Raw genomic sequence first — 11,353 nt, forward strand, 5'->3', positions numbered from 1 at the left:
GATTTTTTCATTATCGAGTTAATTTTTATTAATAACAGATGACACGTGCTTGCTTCCACCTTAGTTTAAAGAGTTCTGCTCCTTTATGTTTATTAATCTCACGCGCAATCTACTCTATTTGATGACACTAACATAGTTATAGCAGAACGCGAAGTGTTTTATTGTCTTTAGCGCCTGAATCTGTTCTTTGTTCTAGGGTCAGGGAGTATTTTTAATCGTGATTTGAAATAATTCCTTGGAACCTTAACATCCTTTGTTGTCATTTGACCTAACAAACTGCTATAGGAACATAGCTACCGTCATAATGGCAGTGTGCAATTCCTTATTGATTGACAGGTCTGCCCGCAAGCAATCCGCATCAATTTTCGTCCCATCTTTGTGACTAGTGCGCGCTGGAAATCTCTGAAACACATAACTTATCGAACAGCGATAAAGCACCTAAAGGCAGCAAATTTTTTCCCGCAAGACGCGTGCGGTTTTAGGCCCGGGCTGTCGTTTGTTTGTTTTTTTGCATCACATTTTGATTTTTTATGACGAAAGTCTACAATTTCATTCAGGATTTCCGGGCATCGAGAAGGCGTTCGACACCTCTCCTCATTTTCTTTTAGTGCCCAAATTGCCATTTCTTGGCTTCCTTGCCGCTATTTTACACTGCGCACAGGGCTACTTGTCGCATAGAAAGCTTTTTGCCGCAGTTAGCTCCGCATCCAGCTTATTTGTTGGTGTGACTTCAGCCGTACCATTTTCTTCAGTTCTAGGGCCGCTGTTTTTCTCGCTGCAAATCAGTGATCTAGCTGAAGAGATTTGGGCCAATTTGGGGCTTTACATCGACGACTGATTTGTATAGAGATGACTCTACGTTAAGATTTTGCAAAGTGATAGGAATTATGCGGTGCCATGGCGATAAGCGGACAATGCGCCTTAGCGTGCAGAAGGGTTATATGAGATAGTCAAGAAAGCAACAGCCTTTTCTCTCTCGCAGCACTATTGTAAGGCTACTTCCTTGTCCATGCTGATAATTTTAAGCGCTTGCGATCAGGCATGTATTTCTGGTCTGACTGAGCGTGGAACAAGCCTGAAGACTACATAACTATCAACGGTTCTATTGTACTAAATATCTTCAAAGAAAACTTGAAAACTACTCGACTGACCCTCAACGAAGGCTTCTATTTCAGTAATATATGTCCGATCCTTGAATATGCATGTCTAATATAGAGATGCATATAACGACGTAATTAATAAACTAGAACGCATTCAAAGAACTGTGCTGCAGGTTCCGTCTTCAACAGCTATAATTTTCGCTTCAGTATAAAATGGATGAAAAGCCAGCTTGGATGGCAGCGACATTACAATTTGCAAAGCAACGAAGCCGTTCAGATTGAAAATTTTTCCCAGCGAATTTATTGGCAACACGGGTATTGACAAGAATGTTTATTTTAAGGCACCGCACAGTATTGCTTCGAGAACCAATCACGCGAGAAAAGTTCAACAGGTTACATGAGGCACGATTACTTTTGCTCATTCCTTATTTACGAAGAATGGATGGATGGATAGGAGCACCCCCTTTGAAACGGGGTGCTGGCAATAGCCACCATGCTCAGCTTTTCTTTCTTAATTAACTTTGTTGTTAATTATGATTATGATTCGCCATCTTCTTTCTCTACGGTTATCTACACTTCTAAGCTTATGTCACATCTCTGCTTTTCAGCCACCAATTCTCTAGTCGCTTATCACTAAGTTCTACTGCAGATTTATTTACATGACCATAGATAGATAGATACAGAGAGAGGGAAAGGCAGGGATGTTGACATGACCGCTGTTATCATTAAACCCTAGAGCCTGAGGAGTAGTGACAGTGCCTGCATCGACATCCGGATGGATACCATCACATTTGAGTATGAGATGTTAAATTTTTCCCACAGATCTACCACACACAATTTTTTTTATAGCTGAGCGTTCTAAGACACCCTGACCTAGCTTCAAAGAGTAGGGCACCGCCTTGTGAGTTATCATTGAAAAATTCTTTCCTGATCTGCCTTTTCCAGTACCGATATAGTTCTACACTAAGCTTGTTTCCCACTGAATTAATCCAATTTTTAACTGCCGCGTTTTTAACCTGTTGTTTATTGCTTTCTTTCTCCTTCCTCATGGCCGGCATACTTACTGGTCAGTTTTGTAGTTTTTTTTTTTCGCCGCGGTTAGTCAACGCTCTTACTGTATAAGTATTTAAATACCTTAGCTGCCCACCTGTTATCGTCCAAATTCCTCAGCCGTTCTTCATAGAGTATTTTATTCTTAGCTTCCCGTGCTTCGAACGATGCCCAGCCCATATTCCCTTGTGCTGCCTTGTTTGTGGTTTTGCGGTGGGCACCTGGTGGTAATCTTCTAACAGCTCACGGACTTACGTCTAATCACGACTGAACTTCTGCCCTTTAAATGAGCGCCATCTCACAAATGAAGGAATAATCAGTGCTCCTTGCACCGTATTCTTCATACAATTATATGACATGCCGTTGTTGTTGTTGTTGTTAGCGTTTGAAAAGATGGCACATACCCACACTGGGGAATCGGCCAAGAATCGGGTGGCGGAGGTTGCTATTCAGCTGTACATACTAAAAGCAAAAGAAAAGCACACGAAAGAGCAACACCGGTGGATTCTTCCAAAAAGAGGGCAGGGACTTATCTCTTATCTCCGAATTTTGTTATACTCAGCACATAAAATTTATGTACTGCGTATACTTGTCATTTTATTGGTGTTATATATGAGTCCATTTTTGCAACCGCTCTGGAGTAAAGTCCCAAGGGAGATTCTAGATATATGCATGAGTGAATAAATAAAAATAAAAATAGCACCGTCCAGCCCAGGCAACCCGTAGGTGACCACCGAAGAGGAAGAAGAAGAATACCAGGATGACTATACCACTATACCTTGGCCAATCCCCCCAAGTTGGTATGTGCCATTATAAAGATGTGAAGAAGAAGAAGAAGAAGAAAACTGCAGCGTCGGCGGCTCCGCTCACCGCTGCGACCGACTTCGGCGCCGACCCACAACGCGGTCCTACTGCGGTGGGCACCGTCGTGCCTCCTGGATAAGTCGCCCCCGCCAAGGTAAACGAAGACGACGAAGACGAGGTAGATGATAGTCTTGTTAGTCTTGTTCGCTTAGTCTGTTCGCTTCCTTTCGGTTAGTCTTGTTCGCTTCCTTTCGGGCTGGGGCACCGCTCAATAGCTGGCATCTCCCTCGCATGACACATTAAAAAGAATGTGCACCAACTGGAGCTTCAAGACGCCGCATTTTGTAACGTTTCATCGAGTTTTCATTTTCATTCATTCCCTGCCATTTGTTCGATCCTCCCGCTGGCGCAGGCCCTGAGCGTTGACGTCACACCGGTCGTGGTAGAGACCCGTCAATGATGCTCCTTGTATCACCTACGCTCACTACATATGTCTCGCGAATGAAGTTCGTCGTGGTAGTGGGGCGAATGCAAGGACCATAGTCCCTGCCACATGGCTGGACTGGATGTGGCGGCGGCAGGGTATATAGCAGCGTCACCGCGTCCCGATCCAGATGTGCCTGTGATGGCATGTTGATTTGGCCACCTCCTGTTGCTATAGTCGGGGATCACGTCACGAGCAAGGAAACGTTTACAGAAAACGAAGGCAGGTTGCGTTTCTTCATGCTTTATCCACTTCATAAGAATTCAAAGGAAGTTAAAACGTATCTCCACTAACATGCCACCCCAACATACCGAACGAAAACTTGTCTAGAGAATACGCTAAAGGCTGTATAACATATGCTTATACCGCAGAGGTTACCAGCTGTTAGTGGGCAGCGTTTGGCCATACAGTGTGCATTTCGCTGCCTGCGTATACCCTCTTCAGTTTCAAAGATAATCGCAAATAATCAGCTTCTGATCCAGTCTTACCATGATTCGGGGATCATAACCGGTGTTCTGCCCTCCGTTCCTCGCAGTCATCTCTTAACTTTATCTACCCCATCATTGCCACAATCAACACCAGCCGCTGTGTTTATGTTCAATACTGGAAAAATGACAGCCTGGGTTTAACGCTACGTGTCTTTCATATAGGGACGTCACGAAAATGAGCTGGCGCACACGTCTGTAGGGATGTTATAGTGTGGTTGGAACAAGTTCTGCCTGCCCGCGCGTACCGCAGCTACTGCGTAGACTGCGCGGCTGCATTCACAGCTGCCTCACTGTTGGATGTGCGTACTACGGTAAAAATGAACATGGATGGGTTTATTGCATATAAATTCCGCTAGTGGCAATGGGCCGTAATAGTAAAGAGCAAAATTTACTCCTCGAAGCTGGCTGCTACTAACTGCATGCGGCAGATATTTCTTAGTGGGGAAAATGCTGCTTTGATTTGCGGTGCACCGGCATAGTTTGCTTAAATCAGTTAAGGCTTTGATTTGGTGCATAATCATCGCTCGTGGTAGTTTCTGCACCGGCGCACCAGGTTCCTCACAGCGACTAAAGAATGCGTTCTTTTGTGGCTAGCATGGCATGCTTTAACGTGTGTGGAGGCCGAGTGCAGTATATTTAACAATTATTTTGCCCTATTTTTTGCACTTATAATTGCTGCGGGTAAGGGCAGGTCAAAAAATTTATAATTTTTTCATGATGTCGTTTCTAGGTTGGAGTAGGGTACTCTGAAGTGTGTGAGAAGCAACGCAAGCAAGTTTAGCTATTTTGATTGATTTGTTTGAAAAAGCGCTGCTTGACCGCGAATTTGTTTGCAAGGAGACAGCTGAGGGTTGGCGTTGCCTAAGTTGCAGCACGCTTTTGTCTTCGTTTTTTTCCATTGCACGACAGAGGCGGACAAGGAATGCAATACAGCACGCGGAAACATGTGCTAGCGCGTCTAGCTGCATCAACAATACGTCGTTTGCTGGGAAGTTGCGTATTTCAAACAACTTCACTAAGCAGCAGTTTGAACTCGCTAAGAGTTCGAACTGTCGGTCAAAACTCTGGACATAGATGTGACAGATAAAGCTGATTATGGGCAGCGCTAGCTAGCCACGCATTGCGCGGCAGCTTTTTCAAGAGGCGGCGACCACACATCTGCACGGCCGAGACGTTGCCAGCAATTTTAACTATTACCCCGCAGTTAGGTACGGCTCATTAGTGCAAAGTGCGAAATAGTTTTGGTTTTATTTAGTAACCACTGCAGAAATAAATGGCAGCAACGCTTTCTGCTCACCACTAATCACTTAAAAAAATATATAGCGCCGATATTTTAGGAGGAATACGCTACGCTCGGTGAGCTCAAGCCCATGTACTTCGTATGAAATGACCTATTTAGTTGCAAGCTCCAACTGGCCTTGTAATTTGAAGAAAACTAAGTGCACACTTACAAGCGTCGTAAATCCTGTAGGACCGCATGAAAAGAAAGCTTGTGAAAAAATCGCAAATCGATTTTTTTGAGGAAATAAAATGGTGCAATAACTTTCTCACATCTAGGTGTGTACCCGAACCGCGCCGTAAAAAAAAAACAGAAGAAGTTGGTAGTGAAAGAATAGGTTTGTGAGAGAGAGCTTAGACATCCCACGCTATAGCATTTGGGCTTTTAATCTTTCAGGTACAGCGAGCATTCGTGATTTTGTGGTTCTTAGTAGTGCAGCTCTTACTTCATGCACCAGGTGTCATTCTCCGTGTCGTTATCTGTCATCTCACTGAAAAACGCTAGTAAAGTAGCAGGCTTATACGGGAACGTAAGTGGTCTTACTAGGCAATGACTGCTGCCAAACCAAATGAGACAGTTTCTAGGGATCCTACAATCTTCTTTTATAAAATTTTCTTCAGGGAGCATGCAAAGACTAAACTTCATGTAATACAAGATGTGTAAACTTTAAACCTACATTTGTCGATACATAAATCATTTGTGGGATGTTCGCGACAGTAGCCAATGACTGGACTCCCAGTCAAAACGCACTACAGGAATTTACGACAGAAAACTTCTGTAGTCTGTCGTATTTTGGGCATGTAGTATTTGTGTAGTCTGTAGTGTAGTATTTCTGTAGTCTGTCTTCTGTAGTGTAGTATTTCTGTAGTCTGTAGTGTAGTATTTCTGTAGTCTGTAGTGTAGTATTTCTGTAGTCTGTAGTGTAGTATTTCTGTAGTCTGTAGTGTAGTATTTCTGTAGTCTGTCCTCTGTAGTGACGTAATTCTGTAGTCTGTCTTCTGTAGTGTCATCTCTGTAGTCTGCCTTCTGTAGTGCATTTCTGTAGTGTCTTGTATTCCTGTAGTCATTACCAAGTACCCTTTGTCAATTAATATGCAGCTACAGAGCAGCAGTCTGAACATTCCATGCATTCCTGCAGTAAAGCCAGCCACAAAAACATCTCACTTGGAGCAAATCGACTATTTATTTAGATATATACACAGGGGTGGAAGCAGCTAGCTCCAGCTTTTTGGAGCAGGCACGGGAGCAGCCAAAGTCTTATTTTAGAGCAGCTTTGGAGCAATTTGTAGGCTATTTGGGAGCACTTTTGGAGCAGACTGGCAACATTTAAATGCGACTGAGAGCAATTTTGTTTGCAACTCGCCCAAAAACTGCAGAAATATTGATCATCAATCCTACAGGCCAGAATTCTTTAAAAGGACTGCAATCGCGCTAAAGATATTTGCTAGAGTTCATAAAAAATAGACATGTGGCAGCTGCTACAAACAGTAGTTGCAGTAAATTAGCTGTCATCAATTTCAGTTTCGAAAAAAAAGAAAACATCATATTGGCGACAGTTCGTCAAAAACATCAAAAGAGTGCTGCAGAATCTCGAATATACTAGTCAGGACCGAAAAAAAAAGAATCAATACCCGCCAACCAGTGGATTTTAAAATTCGGAAAACTGTTGCAGCCAAACCAACAAGAAGGTACTCACATAATTTGCGCCCTCACGTAAATGCGCACCAAGAATTTAACACCCATGCATATATGTAAAACAAATGCACCAGCGTACAAGCGGGTGCACCCAAGGCAGGCTTTGGAAGAACGCGTTGCTCTGTACAGCTATGAAAGGTGCGAGTAGCGAGGGGATGCCAGCCGCGCCGCTATGAAGATGTAACCCCATAACTGGCCAGGCCAAACCGAAGCAACGCCAACTGCGTGCGAGGTAAGAGCACGACAGTACCTCGCACGATGGGTAGTAAGTCAGGTGTCCATTCCCTGGCAGCACCACGTGCAAGAAGTTCGCAATTCGTTTGTGAAATTAGCTCAGGTAAATAAAATTATATTCGCGCGCCGTTTACCCTGCCCGCGCTGGCAGTTGCTATGCAGGTCAAGGTGTCCGGAATCCTAAACAACCGATTCGGTTTGGGGCTAGTAAGCTAGGCCTATGGCAAGGACGCCGTTTTAAGTGCTGTTTATCTCCAGAGTGAAAGCCTTTAATGGCTCATGCTCACAGTGTCTGTCCTTGCGCTGGAATCGTGCCAACTGTGGCCTCTCCTCCAGGCTAGCGCCACAGCACAACCACCTCCTCCAACAATTTCCTTTCCTCAAATTCATTTTCTTCACTACGGTCCTCTTTCTGTTCCTTCTTTCACTCCCACTTCCTCTGCAAACGGAAGAATCAAGACAGTTACTGCTTACTGCGAAATTTCCTTGCCTCAAATAGAATTTTCATTTTCTTCCCTATGGCCCCTCTCTGTGTCTTTTTTTCTTTCACTCCCACTGCCTCCCTTCCTGTACAGCCATGGTTGGTAGCAGCCGAAACAACCCAAAAGTGGGATTCAGGCGTGCACTGACCCAGGGAGCCAGTTATGAGCGCTTCCTTTCCTTAAAATGATACGAGTGTAAAACATCAACGCCAACGAACAAAGTGAACACAAACAGACAATGGCAATGAACAAAGTGAACACAAACAGACAATGGCAAGGCAAAGGGCTCCCTCTAAAACACTGCAACGCTTCCTTTCCTTAAAATGATCAGTGTTAAATGTGAACACAAACAGACAATGGCAAGGGGAATGAACAAAGTGAACACAAACAGACAAAGACAAGGGGAATGAACAAAGTGATCACAAACAGACAATGGCAAGGGCAACGTTTCTGCCAAAGAGCTCCCTCTAAAATACTGCAACACTTCCTTTCCTTAAAATGATCTGAGTGTAAAATGTCAACGAGCGCTAAAGGGCTCCCTCTAAAACACTACAACGCTCTAAAACACTGGCTTTAAAACACTGCAACGCTTCCTTTCCTTAAAATGATCAGTGTTAAATGTGAACACAAACAGACAATGGCAAGGGGAATGAACAAAGTGAACACAAACAGACAATGACAAGGGGAATGAACAAAGTGATCACAAACAGACAATGGCAAGGGCAACGTTTCTGCCAAAGAGCTCCCTCTAAAATACTGCAACGCTCTAAAACACTGCAACGCTTCCTTTCCTTAAAATGATCAGTGTTAAATGTGAACACAAACAGACAATGGCAAGAGGAATGAACAAAGTGAACACAAACAGACAATGACAAGGGGAATGAACAAAGTGATCACAAACAGACAATGGCAAGGGCACCGTTTCTGCCAAAGAGCTCCCTCTAAAATACTGCAACACTTCCTTTCCTTAAAATGATCTGAGTGTAAAATGTCAACGAGCGCTAAAGGGCTCCCTCTAAAACACTACAACGCTCTAAAACACTGGCTCTAAAACACTGCAACGCTTCCTTTCCTTAAAATGATCAGTGTTAAATGTGAACACAAACAGACAATGGCAAGGGGAATGAACAAAGTGAACACAAACAGACAATGACAAGGGGAATGAACAAAGTGATCACAAACAGACAATGGCAAGGGCAACGTTTCTGCCAAAGAGCTCCCTCTAAAATACTGCAACACTTCCTTTCCTTAAAATGATCTGAGTGTAAAATGTCAACGAGCGCTAAAGGGCTCCCTCTAAAACACTACAACGCTCTAAAACACTGGCTTTAAAACACTGCAACGCTTCCTTTCCTTAAAATGATCAGTGTTAAATGTGAACACAAACAGACAATGGCAAGGGGAATGAACAAAGTGAACACAAACAGACAATGACAAGGGGAATGAACAAAGTGATCACAAACAGACAATGGCAAGGGCAACGTTTCTGCCAAAGAGCTCCCTCTAAAATACTGCAACGCTCTAAAACACTGCAACGCTTCCTTTCCTTAAAATGATCAGTGTTAAATGTGAACACAAACAGACAATGGCAAGAGGAATGAACAAAGTGAACACAAACAGACAATGACAAGGGGAATGAACAAAGCGATCACAAACAGACAATGGCAAGGGCACCGTTTCTGCCAAAGAGCTCCCTCTAAAATACTGCAACACTTCCTTTCCTTAAAATGATCTGAGTGTAAAATGTCAACGAGCGCTAAAGGGCTCCCTCTAAAACACTACAACGCTCTAAAACACTGGCTCTAAAACACTGCAACGCTTCCTTTCCTTAAAATGATCAGAGTGTAAAATGTCAATGCCAGTGAACACAATGAACACCAGTGATGGCGACGCCGCGAAACAGGCGCCAAAGAGCTCGCTCTAAAACATTGCAATCAATATAGATACCGCAGTCACCAAAGACAAAAACCGCACACGCGGGAAGCCCGCCACGCGCCAAGCAGTTCGGGAAAGCGGCTGTGGGTTGACCACAAGGCTTTCGCCAAGCACACTAGAATTTCCAGTGCATTCGGTAATTTTTTTCCTTCCTCCAAGAGCGAACCCAACTGTCGATGCCAATGCAGTTGCGTCCGTTTCGTAGCGAGCACTCAGTGTTGCCCAGCTGACAATAACACTCGTCTAAATTTGGCTCTGTACGAGGGGGTACCCAAAAGAAACCGAACTTATTTTTGTTTGAACTTATTTGTTCACATTTTAAGCACAGACCTTCAATCTCCTTCAAAGTATTCCCCACTTGCAATGATACGCTTGTCGAATCTTTCATTTCATTTTTCAAAACATTGTTTAAATTCATCTTTTGTAATGCTTGACAGTGCCTCCGTCGTTTTTTTCTTCATCTCAGCAACATCAGCGAAACGCTTTCCATTCACTTATTTTTTCATTCTAGGTAACAAAGAAAGTAGCACGGGGCAAGGTCGGCAGAGTATGACGGTTGAGGAATAGGGGTCATGCCATTTTTGGTCCAAAACTGTCGTAGAGACAGGGCTGTGTGAGCAGGGGAATTGCCATGATGGAAAAACCAGACACCCGACCGCCACAAATCTGGCCGCTTCCACCGCACACTGTTGCCCAATCTTTTCAAAACATCCAAGTAGAAAGCCTGGCAAACTGTCTGACCCTGCGGAAAGAATTCTCAATGGACGACTCCTCTCACGTTTAAAAACAAATCAGCATTGTTTTGAGGTTTGATTTCACCTGACGAGCTTTCTTAAGGCGAGATGAATTTGAAGTTTTCCACTGGCATGATTGTTGCTTTGATTCAGGATTCGATTCAGGAACACTTGAGTTGTCCCCATAGCATCATCCTTGTACGTCTTTCTTAATATTTCAAGAGTTTCCATTCAACTTTTTCCGAGCAAAAATCAGAATTTCACCGGCGCACGCTGTTCACGAAAATCAGCCATTGCAAAAACGACGTTCACACAAAACAGTCGTCACTCTAAAACTCTGCCTAAACTAGTCTGACCTCCTTCAACGACGGCACTCGGCTTACTGACTCTGGAATGTTCGTTCTATGCGCTCCTAGTGGCAAAACGCGGTTCCAGAAGCTTTGCCGACCAAAAAATTTAGTCCGGTTTCTTTTGGGTACCCCCTCGTATACTTGTAATGGGCGTAAATTGCTGTTTAGGCGCATCTTGGCGCAGGAGATTAAGGGGGGATGAGGGTCTTGAAAACTTTTTTTTATTTGTTAACTTATCTTTCTGAAACTTAGCACCTGGGTGTAGCATTGAATGCTGATTTCGAATATGCATTTAGATTTCAAATATCTCACTTGGAAGAAAATATATGGCAAAATAAAATATCCTAATTGGGTCATTTCTTACGGGCCTTTTTAGTAATTTATCAGTTAAATAAACATTTTTAAAGAATAAGCAGACATTTGCAAAGGTCCAAAGCACATCCTAAAGCTAACAGAATGTCTACAAACTAATTTTGTTGATCATAAATAAACAACAAAGTTGGAAAGAAAAAATGACGTGGCAGTAATTAGCCCACACTTTGCCTAATTGCTCATATATCATGTTTAAAGGAAAAAAGAAAGCTTTAGCATGTGCTTTGGGCCTTTGCAAATGTCTACTTATTCTTAAAAAATCATTCTTTAACTGATAGATTAATATAAAGGCCCGTAAGAAATTGCCTAATTTGAATGTTATTTTGCGATACATTTTCTTCCAGGT

Source organism: Amblyomma mixtum, chromosome 10 (assembly GCF_055824585.1).
Source record: "Amblyomma mixtum isolate Tamu chromosome 10, ASM5582458v1, whole genome shotgun sequence".
Classification (NCBI taxonomy): domain Eukaryota; kingdom Metazoa; phylum Arthropoda; class Arachnida; order Ixodida; family Ixodidae; genus Amblyomma; species Amblyomma mixtum.